This window comes from Delphinus delphis, chromosome 14 (assembly GCF_949987515.2).
Source record: "Delphinus delphis chromosome 14, mDelDel1.2, whole genome shotgun sequence".
NCBI lineage: Eukaryota > Metazoa > Chordata > Mammalia > Artiodactyla > Delphinidae > Delphinus > Delphinus delphis.
The window spans coordinates 61,333,181-61,349,885 of NC_082696.1; the positions used below are offsets into that span (position 1 = coordinate 61,333,181).

Consider the following 16,705-nt stretch of genomic DNA (forward strand, 5'->3'; position numbering starts at 1 on the left):
AAAAGAAACATATTCTCAAATAATGTTGTTTTGTTACTTTACTTAGATACCACTTAAGTTTATTTGATTACTTTGTATACTCAATACTTTAAACTTTTTATCAGGTATCGGTATCTTCTAATTAATTAGTAGATTTTACTTTCTAGAATAAGTTTTATATTTACAGAAAAATTATACAGAAAGTAGTTTCTATCTTCTCCTCTGCTACTCACTCTGCTACTCACATCCCCCCATGCCACACAGTTTCTGTTAGTATTAACATCTTACATTAGTATAGTAAACTTGTTACAACTGATGAACCAATGTAGGTATATCATTAACTAAAGCCCAGAGTTTACATTAGGGTTCCCTCTTTGTATTGTACAGTTCTATGGCTTTTGACAAATGTATAGTGTCATGAACTATTACAGTAACACACAGAATAGTTTTACAGCCCTCAAAACCCTTTGTACTCCACTTATTAATCCCTCCTCCATGTCCTTCCTCAATCCCCCAGAAAATAACTGATCCTTTTACTATCTCTATATACTTTGCCTTTTCCAGAATGTTATGTAGGTGGAATCATAAAGTAACATTTTCAGACATTTCTTATACTCTGAAATATGCATTTAAGTTTCATGTCTTTTTAAGACTTGACAACTCATTCTTTTTATTGCTGAATAATGTTCCATTGTATCAGTGTGCCACAGTTTGTCCACTTACCTATTGAAGACATCTTGGTTTCTTACAATTTTTGGCAATTATAAATAAAATGGCTATAAACATTTATGTGCAGATTTCTGTGTGGATCAATATCACTTAACAGAAGATTCAAGAAATTTTTTAAATTACAGTTTATCCCTGTAGTACCTACTTACTTTTGAACTGATAAACTACAAAAAGAAAGTTTTAGAAACAATAAGCCTGCAAAGAAATTACTAACTGGAGAGGGAAATCTTTGAAATCAACTAATCCAAAGCCTCATTACATATATAAAGAAGCAAGAGGCCACTAAAAGTATTGTACTAATTTCTAAATCATTTAACAGACTCTTTCAGACAAGGAGGAAAATGCAATGTTATCAAAAGACAAGCACGTGGAAATACAGAAAAGGCAAGGTTAGGAACTGGCATAGAACTAAATTTTAAGACTTAAATTTGTGTTAACTATGTCATGTATAAACAGCAGTCCCATCTAAAGACAAAACAGAACTTCTAGGTTAACAGAAAAAAAAAAAGATACCTGTCCCCTATACAATCTGAAAATAAAAATAGCAATAAGAACACAAAGAGATAGAAAAAAGAATCCATAATATATGGGGCTTCAGGGGAGATTCTGGCTACCTAAGAAAGCAGTCATATGGAAAAACAATGTTGATGAGAAAAGTGTCGGAAGACAACTGATCAAACATTCAAGCTGCCTACTTCTCCAGCTTATAAGAAGGACATCACCAATGAAAAGTGACAATAAAGATTTTCTCAACATGGGACCTATGAAAAAATCCTGCAAAAAAAATGGTGAAAAAGAACATGGGAAAACATTATAAAGGAGAAACATACAAAAGAAATATTATGCCATAGAGCTCAGGAAAATTATGAACACAGCATGCTTTGATGAAATTAAAAACAAGATTCCTGTTTCTAATAGATTAGGTTACTTAGACCAACATTCCCAACAAAAACAAATTATTAAATAAGATATGGGAACAAAAAACTTCCAAAAGCCAAAGAGCTGAAGAGAGTAAAGAATTACCTGTCTAAAATAAAGTGAAAATGTGAAGTCAGAGAAGTAACTGAGAAAGGAAGTCAGTCTGCCCTAAGCATAATTAGGAGAAGTAAACCAGCCCTCAAAATCAGTGGATTAAATCCCGGGTGGACAATGCTTGGGAAGTCCTCTAGCTTGAAAGGGAATTTAAGGTGGTTAATATTTTCTACTGTACAGCACAGATATAGAATATTTTCTATATCTACAAGCACAGATATAGAATATTTTCATTATCACAGAAAATTCTATTGTACAGCATTGCCAGTATTCTGATTCTCTAAACACCTTATCAACTTGTTCTTCTCCAATGATTTTTTTCTTCCTCCCTATCCTTGCTGAAGGTATACTCTAAGGCTTGGGGAGAATGTTCTCTGTTCTTCCTTATCCTCTTACTGTGTTTCAGTCAATTATCACTTCCACATGTTGAATTATACCCCCATATTGTGCTCTACAATCCAATTTATCTTTGTACGGTGTCTTCTGGGCTGTGTCACTCATGAGCTTTGAATAAGTAATGGCCTGGGAACCAAGCCAATGATGGTCCTACTCCTGAGGAGAACTGGCCTATTTAAATGTTAATGAATCCTTCACAGTAACCCAAAAGGTTTCTCTAAAATATGTAAACCAAGTATCATTTATAAATAAAATCTTTTACTGTGTATTTCTACCACTCCAATTGCTAAGGGAAAAGGGATACTCTTTAAAGTCCATTCTTAGAATATTAGCATATTAAATGCAGACCACTTCATAATGATCACATCCTCCCTCCGCAGCACTTACCACTGGATCCTCAATATAACTGATACCCAAAAATATTTTTGTTAAGCAAAATGCTTCTAAACAGGGTAATAGTTAAAAACACAGGTAGGAAATCAGATAGACCTGGAGAATCCAGTCCCAATTCTGCCATTTGATAGATGTTTAGCTTCAGGTAAGTTTGTCTACTTAAGTTTTCACATTTGTAAAATGGGAATAAATTCAGTTCATAACCTAAAAGACTGTTTTAAAAAGTATACATGAGAGAATGAACTATGAAGAGTAAGACCTCCCTCAAAAAGTGATTAAAAAAAACATTTAATAACAAGAAGACAGTAAAACAGTATGTAAATTTGTTACCTCAACAGAGCTTGTGATAGCTTCTTTTACATATAGGGAACTTAGTGCTTCTTTCAAACATCTCAAACATTCTTTCAAACTAAAGATTTAATAGAAAGAAAGCAAGCCCATTTCCAGGCATACACACAATTATGCAGGATGACAGTTTCAAGAAAAATTATAAGACGTAAAAAAGCAAGAAAATTAATGCACATTCAAAACAATCAATAGAGCCAGACTCAGATCTGAAATAGATGTTGAAATCACTAAACAAGGAATTTTAAATTACTATTATGATTAAATGTTAAAAGATCTAATGGGAAAGATAGTCAACATGTAAGGTCAGGTGGAAAATATTAGCAGAGAGATGAAAACTAAAAGAATCAAATAGAAATGCTGGAAATTATATAAATATTAAAAGAGATGAAGAATGCCTTCAACAGACTCATGAACAGACACAGCAGAGCTGAGGAAAGAGTCAGGTAATTAAGCATGTCACAAGAAATTATCATAACAGAAATGTAATTAGAAAAAATGACTGGGGGCAAAAAACAATAAACAATGCATCCAATACCTCTGGGATAAATATCAAAGTTCTAACATACATGTAATTGAAAGCTCAGAAGTAAAAGGTATATATAGAGAAATAACAGCTAAGAATTTTGCAAAGTTAGTGACAAAAAGCAAGAAATTCAAGAAGCTCAGAGAACACAGAGAAGGCTAAATACCAAAAAACAACAACTAAAGATATATTAAAACTGCTAAAAGTCAAAAACCAAGAAAAAACATTGCATAGAAAGTCAGAGAAAAAAGACAGATACATACAGAAAAATTAAGATATAAAAAGATGTTTAAAAATTACAGCATACTTCTCATCAGAAACCATGAAAGACAGAAGACAATGGCATAATATTTTTAAAGTTCCAAAAGAAAACAAATAAAATACCCCCAAATCTGCCCATTGAGAATTCTGTAGCAGATGAAGTATCATTCAGATAAAAGATACAAACAAGATGTAAAAAACTTCATTGCAAGCAGATTAGTATTACAAGAAATGGTAAAGGAAATTTTTGAGGGAGAATGAATGTGATACCAAACATCCACTTGGATTTACTCTAAAAAATGAGGAACACTGGAAATGTAATAAAGGTGAAATAAACACTCTTGTGTTTATTTATGTAATGAAGGTGAAATAAACACTCTTTTTTTGTCTTTTACTTTTAATTGCTTTATAAGATGACCAAATGTTTGAAGCTGTGGTCAGCAACACATTGCCCATGAACCAAATCTTGTGGCAGAACTGAGTAGTTACAAAAACAACGTGGTACATAAAAATCAAAAATATTTATTGTTACCTGGTCCTTCACAGAAAATGTTTGCCAAGCTCTGGTCTATAATAGGAGTAGTGTATAGTGCTTTTTCTAATAGAAGAATTATAACAACATTAGCAAAAAGTATGGGAAGGAAAAACTGGGAATATACTGTGGTGAGGTCCTTATACTACATATGAAGCATGTATTATTTGCAAGTAGACTCATTACACATAAAGATATATTTTGTAAACCTTAGGTTATCAACTAAAAAAGAAAAAAATTAAATACTAAGCAAAGAGTAGACACTAAATGTAATCATAAAAAAGTATGAAATTCCTAAAAATCTTGTATGTTCTGGTATAATGTTATAAGTCATAATTCTAGTTATTACTTTAAAATGTATATCTCAGAAATAACTAAATTTCCTTGTCAATTGCATTATGAACTTTCGTCAAAAAAAAGAAATAGGAAGAGACTGAAAAGATAGTGGATTTCAATCAATCCAACTATATAAATAAATCATATTAGGTGCAAACAGTCTAATCATACTGATTTAAACACAGAATTTTCAGATTGGATTTTAAAAAAGCAAAACCTAACCATATGTTGTGTCCAAGAAAACCACTTTAAGTATAAAGACAAAGATAAGTTAAAGGTAAAAGAATGAAAAAGGATACACGAGGCAAACATTAATCAAAGAGAGCTGGAGTTGTTATAGCAATGTGAGGCAACGTAGACTTCAAAACAAAGAATATTACCAGCAATAAAGAAGGATTATTTCATAACAAAGGACTTAGTTATCCCCAAAGATATAATAGTCCTAAATGTTTATGTACTTAAAAAAAGACCTTCAAAATATATGAAGCAAAAACTGACAAACCTGAAAGGAGAAATAGATGAATCCACAATTCTACTTGGAGACTTCAAAACTGCTTTATCAGTAACTGATAAAACAAGCAGAAAATCAGAAAGGATAAAGAAGATCTGAACAATACTATCAAGAACTTGAACTAACTGACATTTATAAGATAGCCCATTCAACAGCAACAGAACACACATTCTTTTTCCAGAGAATCAATGAAACCAAAAGTTGGTTCACTGAAAGAGTCAACAATAATAATCAAACTCTATAAATACTCACAGGAAAAAAGTGAGAAAAGAAGCAGAAATCTTTTGGCAACATCTATATAGACACCATATACTTTAAAAGCATAAGAGGGCTTCCCTGGTGGCGCAGTGGTTGAGAGTCCGCCTGCCAATGCAGGGGACACGGATTCGTGCCCCGGTCCGGGAAGATCCCACATGCCGCGGAGCAGCTGGGCTCATGAGCCATGGCCGCTGAGCCTGCGCGTCCGGAGCCTGTGCTCCGCAATGGGAGAGGCCACAACAGTGAGAGGCCCGCGTACAGCAAAAAAAAAAAAAAAAAAAAAAAAAGCATAAGAAAAATAATACACACGGCTCTTTGCCCAAAAAACTAACAAATTAGATGAAATGGACCAGTTCTTTCAAACATAAAAGTACCCAAACTCACTCTAGAATAAATAGATAACATGAATAGTCCTATGTCTATTAATGAAATTTTGTAGTTAAAAAAAGAATGAAATCACCAGCCCAAGAAGATTTTGCAGGTGAATTCTATCAAATAGGTAAGAAAAAAAAAACCAACTCTACTCAATCTCTTCCAGAAAATGAAAGAGGAAAGACTTCTTGACTAATTTTATGAGGTCATAACCTACTCTAATGACAAAAGACAAAGACATCAAGAAAAGAAAAACCACAGACAAACATCTCATATGAAAAAGGACACAAAATCCTTTAAAAAGATGAGCAAACAGGATTTAGCAATATAGAAGCAGGATAATAAATCATCACCAAATGGGGTTTATTCTAGGAATAAAATATGAGATTCAACATTTGAAAATCAATCCATATAAGTAACTATATTAAACACTAAAGATTAAACAGTCAATGGATCAAAGAAAAAATCACAAGGGAAACTGGAAAACACTTAAAGAGATGAATAAAACAAAAACATGACATACCAAAACTTATGGGATGTGGCCAAAGTGATGCTAAAGGGTAAACAAATAGCTGTAAATGTTACAAACAAGGAAAATCTCAAATAAACAACTTTACAACTTAAGGAACTAGAAAAAGAACAAACTAATTCTAAAGCTAGCAGAGGAAGGAGATAATAAAAGATTAGCTCAGATATAAATGAAACACAAAACAGAAAAACAATAGAGAAAATCAATGAAACCAAAATTTGTTTTTTGGAAGAGATCACAAAATCAACAAAACTTTACCTGGATGAACTAAGAGGAAAAGAGAGAAGATACAAATTACTAAAATCAAAGATGAAAGTGAGGATATTACTACTGATTCTACAGAAGCAAAATGATGACTAAAGAGTACTAGGAACAATTTTACACCAGCAAATTTGATAGCCTAGATGAAATGGACAAATTCCTAGAAGCCCAAAACCTACCCAGACTGAATTATGAAGAAATAAACAATTTGAATAGACTTATCACTATTAAGAAAATTGAATCAATGAACAAACATCTCCTGACCATAAAAAAAGCCCTAGACCAGATGGCTTCATGGGTGAATTCTACCAAATATTTAAAGAACTGAAGCAATCCTTTTCAAACTGTTCCAAAAACCAAAGAGGAGAGAATATTTCCCAACTCATTCTATAAGGTCAGCATTACCTTAATACCAAAGCCAGACAAAGACACAAGAAAACTACAAACTACCATCCCTTATGAATACCGATGCAAAACTCCTCAAAAAAAATATTAGCAAATTGAATTTAGCAGCATACTAAAAGGGTTACACATCACGACTAGGTAGGGTTTATTCCTGGAATGTTAGGATGATACAACAAATGGACATTGATCAATGTAATATACCACATTAACAGAATGAAGGGAAAAATAAATAAATGGTCATCTCAATTGATGCAGAAAAAGCATCTGACAAAATTCAACACTCTTTCCTAAAAGCACTCAAGAACTAGGAATAGAAAAAAAAATACCACAACATAACAAAAGCTTTAGATGAAATAGCTACAGTGAACAGCATACTCAAAAGACTAAAAGTGAAAGACTAAAAGCTTTTCCTCTAAGATCAAGAACAAGGCAAGGATGTCTACTTTCACCACTTCCATTTAACACAGTACTGGAAGTTCTAGACAGCAATTAGGGAAAAAAAGAAATAAAAGGCATCCAAATTGGAAAGAAAGAAGTAAAATTTTCTCTGTTTGCAGATGACATGATCTTATATGTAGAAAACTCTAAAGATTCCACATACACAAAATAATTAGAATACGTGAATTAATCATAATTGCAGAATACAAAATTAACACACAGAAATTAGTTTCATTTCTATACAATAACAAACAATCTGAAAAGAAAATTTCAAAAACAATTCAAACACAATAGCATCAAAAAAGAAAATATACTTATGAAGTAACTTAAGGAGGCAAAAGATTTGTACAATGAAAACTACAAAACATTGCTAAAAGAAATTAAACACAACACGAAAAATGAAAGCATGTCCCACATTCATGGATTGAAAGAATTAATTTTGTTAAAATGTCACGACTATTCAAAGTGATCTACAGATTCAACGTGATCCCTATCAGTCTCAATGACATTTTTTGCCTAAATAGAAAAACCCATCCTGAAATTCATATGGAATTTCATGTGATCCTGAAGAGCCAAAATAATCTTGAAAAAGGACAAAATTGGAGGATTCATACCTCTTGATTTCAAAACTTATTACAAAGCAACAGTAATCAACATAGTGTGTTGTGGTACTGGTATAAAGACAAACATACAGACTAATGGAATAGAATAAAGACCAGAAATATATCCTTGTATATTTGTTCAAAACTTTTTTGACAGAGATGCCAAGCCCATTCAATGGGGCAAGGATCGTCTTTTTAACAAATGGTGCTGGGAAAACTGGATGTTCACATGCAAAAGATTTAAGTTGGACCCTTATTTAACACCATACACAAAAATTAACTCAAAATGGACCACAGATCTAAATGTAAGACCTAAAACTATAAGACTCTTAGAAGAAAATAAGGGAAAAGCTTCCTGACATCAGATTTGGTAATGATTATTTGGATATGACACCAAAAGCACAGGTAACAAAATAAAGAATAAATAAACTGGACTTAATGAAGATTTAAAAATTTTGTGCATCAAAAGACACTATCAACAGAGTGAAAATGCAACCCACAGGATGGGAGAAAATATTTGCATATCATTTATCTGACAAGGGATTAATACATCCAGAGTATAGAGAGAACTCTTAAAACTCAACAATAAAAAAAAAATAAACCACCAGACTAAAAATGAGCAAAGGACTTAAATAGAAATTTCTCCAAAGAAAATATTCAATGACCAATGAGCACATGAAAAGATGTTCAACATCACTAATCATTAGGGAAATGCAAATCAAAATTAAAATGAGATACTACCTCAAACCCATAAGGCTCGCTCCTATTTAAAAAAAAAAAAAAATACCAGAAAACAATTGTTGGCAAGGATGTGGAAGGATTGAGATCCTTGTGCACTGTTGCTAAGTATGTAAAAAAGTACAGTTGCTGTGGAACACAGCAGAGCAGTTCCTCAAAAAATTAAAAACAGGATTACCACATAATCTAGTAATTCCAATCTAAGTGTATAACTAAAAAAATTGAAGTTGAAGTCTGGTTATTGAAGAGACATTTATATTTGTACACATGTTCATAATAGCATTATTCACATGCCTAAAATGTGGGAGCAACCCAAGTGTCCATCAACAGATGAATATATAAGCAAAATGTGGTATCTACATACCATGGAATATTATTCAATCTTTAAAAAGAATGAAATTCTGCAATATGCTACAACATGGATGAACCCATATGATGCTAAGTGAAATAAAACAGTCACAGAAAGATAAATACTGTATGATTCTACTTATATGAGGTGCTTAGATACAAAATAATAGAGACAGAAAGTATAATGATTGTTGCCAAAGGTGAGGTGAGGGGAATAGGGAGTTATCATTTAATACGTAAAGTTTCAGTTATGAACATGAGTTATGAAGATGGATGGGGGTGATGATATACAGTGTTATGTATGTATTTAATATCACTGAACTGTACACTTAAATATGGTTAAAATGGTAAATTTTATGTTATGTGTATTTTACCAGAATAAAAAGAATTTGAAAAAAAAATTTTTAAAGATCTTATCAATGGGTACAGAAAAAAAGCATTTGATAAAACTCAGCATGGTAAAACTCTCAGCACTAGTAATAGAAGTGAACTTCTTTGACTTGATAAATGACATTTAAAAAAACCCTGGAACTCATATAATACTTAATGAAGAAAGACTTCTTTTCCCCTAAGATCAAAATCAAGTATATCCTCTTCTCTTACCACTTACATCCACATAACATCGGAAGTCCAAACCAGTGCAATAAGGCAAGAGAAAGAAACAAAGGTATACAGATTAGAAAGGAAGATACAAACATGTCTTTATTTGCATTCAACTCTCTATAAACACAAAGAATCCACAAAAATGTTCCTAGAGTTAATAAACTGAGTTTATCAAAATCACAAGATACAAGATATAGATATAAATATATAGTATTTCTACACACTTTTGATGGGCAAAAAAATAAAAATTTAAGAAAACAGTATCATTTATAATAGTACCCCCCCCAAAAAATACTTAAAATAAATGTAAAAATATATGTACAGAATCTGTACACTGAAAATTATAAAAATCTAAAGAAAGTTGAAAAAATTTAAAGTCCTGTATAAATGGAAAAATACATCACGTTTATGGAATGGAATATTTAACTTGTTATTGTTCAACAGTGGTAACTTAATTTATTATTTTAAAAATGTCAACTTTCCTCAAATTGATCTATACATTTAAGCCAATCCCACTCTAAATTCCACCAGGATATTTTAAAGATACGGACTAGTTGATATGGATAGGCAAAGGAATTAAATAGCCAATGCAATTTTGAAAGAGAACAAAGAGGAATCATACTACCTGACTTCAGGAAGCTAAAGCAATCAAGACAGGGTGGTACTGATGAAAGGACAGACATATTAAATCAACAGATCAGAATAGAGTCCTGAAATAAACCCAAACAAATATACACAGTCATTGGATTTTTGATAAAAGTAGAACATTCAATGGCGATAGTACAGTCTTCTTAACAAATGAAGTGAGAAATGCCCATATTACATTCTTAGCAGAAAGAGAGGCATGTCCATTTTCCAGAGATGAAAGCTACATACTACAGTTCTATGGATCTACAGAAGACAACATGCTTTCAAGAAAAAAATTACAAGGCATATGTAAAAACAAGAAAAACCCAGCACACTCCCAAGAGATAAAGCAATCAGTAGAACTAAACTCAGTCATCTATAGCAATATGAAACCATCACCAATCTGCATTTATAAATATGCATTTTAAACTTAATACAATTACTCTAAAAGGAAAATTTATGACATTGTGTTAGATGTTAATTTAAACGTCAAAAATCTAATTCATTTTACTGTAAGTTCTATTTCTTCTACTTATATGTACAAATTTTAAAGGCAGGAGATACAGAGATAATTGTGGCCTTGTAAAAACTGATAATTTCCACCTTCAGAAAATATTCTAATATTAGTTTCCATCTAGTGCTTTTGAAGTACCAATGAAGGAAACAAAGGGAAGTACAAGATATGTGACTTATTCTTCTTCTTGTCCCTAGAATCTAACATAAGGTTGGGACATGGTAGAAACTCAGTAAGTATTTAGTGCTAAACTGAAGGAAAGGGAAGATAATTTTAAAGACACAGAATGAATTATGTTTTGCTAAGTGTATTAGTTTTCTATTACTACCACAACGAATTAACACAAATTTAATGGCTTAACACAATGAAAATTTATTATCTTACAGTTTTATAGGTCAGAATTTGACATGGGTCTCACTAGGCTAATATCAAGGGGTTGCACTGAACTACATTCCTTTCTAGAGGCTCCAAGAAAGAAGCGGTTTCCTTGCTGTTGTGAGCTTGTGGAAGACACCACATTGTGGGGCTCATGACTTTTCTAACCCCATTTCAAAAGCAGGCAGAGCAAGCTGAGTCCTTTTAAGACCACTTATCTCTGACTCTCTCTTTTCCCTCTTCTACATTTAGGGACTCCAATGATTAGATTAGTCCCACCTCAAGGTGAACTGATTAGCAACCTTAATTATGCATCTGCATCCTTAATTCCTTTTGCCTTGTAAGGCAATATATTCAGAGATTCTGGGCATTAGAATGTGTACATCTTTAGGGCCGTTATTCTGAATACTACACTATGTTTTCTGAAAATTTTATAAAAAAAAGGTACTCATCTGTGATACTTTAAAGACTTGAAAAGGATACATATCTATCAGTGGCTTCTATCTGCTATCTGAGACATTATTACAATATAATGGTTGGAATTTAAATATAACATTAATACTTCATTTTAATTTCATCATTCTTTTCTAGGAAAAAAAGGTTAAACCGCTAATATTTATACACATAACACTTTAATTATAAAACAAATAATTAACCAGCTTGTACTGTGAGATACAAAAGTATCATTACCTCACAGAGCAATTCAATAAAAATAAAAATGAGGCCATTTATATCAAAGGAAAAATATGAATGTTAAAGAAGTCAAAGCACATTCAACCATATAGCAATTTAAATAGCCTTCACAGACTGTTTTCTTCAATTAAAAAAATGCCAGGGTCAGCATGATAATTCCATGGACCAAAATAGTGTTTTGTGTGCACTATTTTTATAGTTAAATTATTCTTTGCCTAATAATGATAAGTATAATAGGAAGTGACATCAGCAACATGGTGGCATAAGATGGTCCTCCTTTATATCTCCCTTTTTAATTAGATATCCTTACATAAATGAATCTCCTCTGTGGGTATTTTGGGACCTAGCACCTCACTCCAAAGGACCTGTGAGGAATCTCCACCAACAGTGTAGCAAGAAACAGACAAATCTCTCTAAGGGCTGCTGAACCAGCAGGGCCAGCAAATCTGCCTAGACCCCCACTGGCTGCTATCAGGCAAAAATTGAGTGAGTACTATCCCTGGCAAGTGCTCATGCATGAAAGAAAACTTGCAGAAGTCCAGCCTTCAAAAAAGGACTTGAATTTGGTCACAGAGAAGGAATTATGAGAAACTTTACTGGTGCTGCCCCTCCCCCAAGGAAACACTGAACAAGGTTGATTTATCCAGTGGAGGTAACCTCTCCTTCATGGGGAAAAGAAAGCAGTGGGTAACAGGCTACCCCAGCTGGGCAGGATATGGCTGGAGAAACCCATTTCTCTTCACCAGCACCTGGAGTACTAAGGTGGGAGCTTCACAACTGAGGGAAGGGAGGATGATGGCAAAGAGGAGAAAAGAATTTCGAATAGCATTAAAGGGGTAGCACGCCAGCCATGAGCCTGTTGGAACACCACCCACTGAGATTGCACAACTAGGTCTGTGGGCACTCTCAATACACCTCAGTGCTGTCACCCACACCTCCTCCCACTTTGCTGCTGGCTCCTTGTGCTCACTCCAGAGTGAACCTCCGGAAATGTGTGCTGGTAAACAGGGAGCCCACTAAGAAAACAAGACACCACAGTCAGTGGTTTCTCACAGTAAGTGGGAAACCACAAATCTGAGCTATAGTGGCTACATTCTGAGAAACAAAAGAGGTTTCCAACAGCCAACCTGGTGAAATGTTAAAAGCCAAGTAGACATAAAAGCTTAAAAGTCTGCCCACAGGGGATAAGAAGTATACTGGAGCAGATATAGCTTCACAGGGGAAAAAACTCAAATATCAACACTATAAAGATAATATGTCATATGCAGAGGGCACGAGCAGAGTTAAGGAGGTATCTACTCCTTCAAATGTGACAGCGTCAAACCATATCCACAAGAACTATAAATAAAACCAAGGAAATACAGCATCACAAAAAGAAAACAGTATTTTCCAGCAACCAAGCTACAAGGTGCAGAACATATGATCTAACTAATAAAGAATTCAAATTAGCTATTCCGAAGGAACTCAACAAGTTACAAGAAAACTCAGAAAGACAACTCAATGAAATCAGGAATAAAATGATTTCTTTATTTCCTTTTCTTTATTAAAGAGAAGGAAATTATTAATATTATTATAAAGAACCAAACAAAATTCTGAAACTGAAAATTCAATGAATGACCTGAAGAATTATGCAATACAGAAAATCTGCAGCAGGCCTGACTATATGGAAGAAAAAAAAAATGTAACTTGGAGGATAGGAATTTTGAAATGACAGAAGAGGGAATTTAGATTAAAAAAGAGCAAAGAAAGCCTACGTGATCTATGAATATCCATCAAAAAGGCAAATATCAGAATCATCAGGGTTCCAGCCAGAGAAGGGGGAGGGCAGGGAGTTAATTTAAAGAAATAATAGCTGAGAACTTCCAAAATCTGAGGAAATACTTGGATATACAAGTCTACAAGGCTAACAGACTATCCTATTATCTTAATGCAAAATGACATTCTCTGAGACTTTAAAGGCAGGCAGGGAAAAAATAAAAAAAGAATTAAATCTACAATGGACTGCCATTAGGCTATCAGCAGATTTCTTTGCAGAAACTCTTCAGGCCAGGGGACAGCAGAATGACATATCTGAAGAGCTGAAAGATAAAAATGGTCAGCCAAGAATGCTTTATCTAGCAAAATTATTCTTCATATATGAAGAAGTAAAGTAAAGGCTTTCCCAGACAAACAAAATCTAAGGGAGTTCACCATGACTACATCTGCCTTGCAAGAAATGCTTAAAGGAGTTCTTCAAGCTGAAATGAAAACAGGCTAATCAGCCAAATGAAAACATACAAAATTATACAATACACTGGACAAATTGAGAAATATACAGTCAGACTTAGAAAACTATAACTCTGTAGTAGTATGGTGTGTTAACTATTCAACTATAGTATAAAGGCTAAATGAAAGAGTAGGAAAAGTAACTACAGCTGCTATAAGTTGTTAATAAATATACAACAAAAAAGAGGTAAATTGTGACATCAATAATACAAAGGGAGGAGCAAAATGGTAGACACATTAGGGAGTAAAAATAAGTTGCTTTCAGCCTGAATTGGACTTTTTTATGTGTAAGATGTTTTACACATAACCCCCTTGGTAACAATAAAACAAAAATCTGGAGGAGATCCACAAAAGACAAAAAAGGGGGAAAAAGAGCATACCACCATGGAAAATAACCAATATACAAATGCAGGCAGAAAGAGAGAAATAATGGAAATACAAAACCAAAATGCAATTAATAAAGTGTCATTAATAAGTCCTCACATATTAATAATTACTCTAAATGTAAATGGATTGAATTCACCAATCAAAAGGCACATAAGTGGCTGGATGGACGAAAAACAAGACCCAACTGTATGGTGCCAACAAGAAAACTTTAAGGATGCACATAAACTCAAAGTGAAAGGATGAAAAGATATTCCATGCAAGTGGAAACCAAAAGGAAGCTGGGACAGCTATGCTTATAACAATCAAGAGCTGGAAAATCTACAAATGTATGGAAACTAAACAACAAACTCATGAACAACCAATGGGTGAATGAAGAAATCAAAATGGGAATCAAAGATTATCTTAAAACAACTGAAAATAAAAACACATCATACGTAAACCTATGGGATGCTGCAAAAGCAGACCTGAGAGGAAAGTTTACAGTGATAAATGCAGATATTAAGAAATGGGAAAAATTGCAAAGAAACAATCTAATTTTACACCTTGAGGAATCAATACATGACAAGAGAAGCAAGAACAGCCTACGGGGAAAGGACAGTCTCTTCAACAAGTGATGCTGGGAGAACTAAATAACCATACGTAGAAAAGAAAGTTGGGCCTATCCTACACTACTCACAAAAATCACCTTGAAAAGGATCAAAGAGTAAACATAAGACCTGATATAAAACACCCTGAAGTAAACATAGGATGGAAGATCTTTGATATTGGTCTTGGCACTGATATTTTGCATATGACACCGAACGCACAAATAACAAAAGAAAAAATCAGCAAGTGGAACTATATCAATCTTAAAAGCTTCTACAGAGCAAAAGCAACAACGGCACAATTAAAAGGCACCGACAGAATGGGAGAAATTATTTGCAAACCATGTAATGAATAAGGGATTAATATCCATCAGTTACGAAAACTTCATATAACTCAGTAACAAAAACCAAACAAACAAGCAAACAATCCAATTTTCAAATGGGCAGAGGAACTGAAGAGGCATTTTTCCAAGGAAGACATGCAAATGGCCAACAGGTACGTGAAAAAATTACGAATCACCTGGAAAATACAAATCAAAACCACAGTGAGGAGACTCTGGGAGGGCTCATGCCAAGGAGTACTTCCCAGAACTTCTGCTGCCAGTGTCCCTGTCCCCACGGTGAGCCACAGCCACCCCCCGCCTCTGCAGGAGACCCTCCAACACTAGAGGCCTTGTGGCTGACAGGGTCTTGGTGCTCCAGCTGGGTGTCAGCCCTGTGCCTCTGAGGTGGGAGAGCCGAGTTCAGGACATCGGTCCACCAGAGACCTCCCAGCTCCATGTAAAATCAAAAGGCGAAAGCTCTCCCAGAGATCTCCATCTCAATGATAAGACCCAGCTCCACTCAACGATCAGCAAGCTACAGTGCTGGACACCCTATGCCAAACAACTAGCAAGACAGGAACACAACCACACCCATTAACAGAGAGGCTGACTAAAATCATAGTAAGGTCACAGACACCACAAAACACACCACTGGACATGGTCCTGCCACCAGAAAGACAAAATCCAGTCTTATCCACCAGAACACAGGCACTAGTCCCCTGCACCAGGAAGCCTACACAACCCACTGAATCAGTCTTAGCCACTGGGGACAGACACCAAAAACAATGGGAACTACGTACCTGCAGCCTGTGAAAAGGAGACCCCAAACACTGTAAGTGAAGCAAAATGAGAAGACAGAGAAACACGCAGCAGATGAAGGAGCAAGGTAAAAACCCACCAGACCTAACAAATGAAGAGGATATAGGCAGTCTACCTGAAAAAGAATTCAGAATAATGATAGTAAAGATGATCCAAAACCTTGGAAATAGAATGGAAAAAATACAAGAATCGTTTAACAAGGACCTAAAAGAACTAAAGAGCAAACAAACAATGATGAACAACACAATAAATAAAATTAAAAATTCTCTAGAAGGAATCAATAGCAGAATAACTAAGGCAAAAGAAGAGATAAGTGACCTGGAAGATAAAATAGTGGAAATAACTACTGCAGAGCAGAATAAAGAAAAAAAGAATGAAAAGAATTTAAGGCAGTCTTAGAGATCTCTGGGACAACATTAAATGCACCAACATTCGAATTATAGGGGTCCCAGAAGAAGAAAAGAAAAAGAAAGGGACTGAGAAAATATTTGAAGAGATTATAGTTGAAAACTTCCCTAATATGT

The 16,705-nt window shown here is 34.1% G+C and overlaps 1 protein-coding gene across 3 annotated transcripts in view; it reads right to left on the bottom strand.

The window, feature by feature from the left end:
- MANEA (mannosidase endo-alpha) overlaps positions 1–16,705 on the bottom strand; it is an 82,187-nt gene that overhangs the window by 49,179 nt on the left and 16,303 nt on the right. The gene's annotated exons all lie outside the window — the stretch shown is intronic.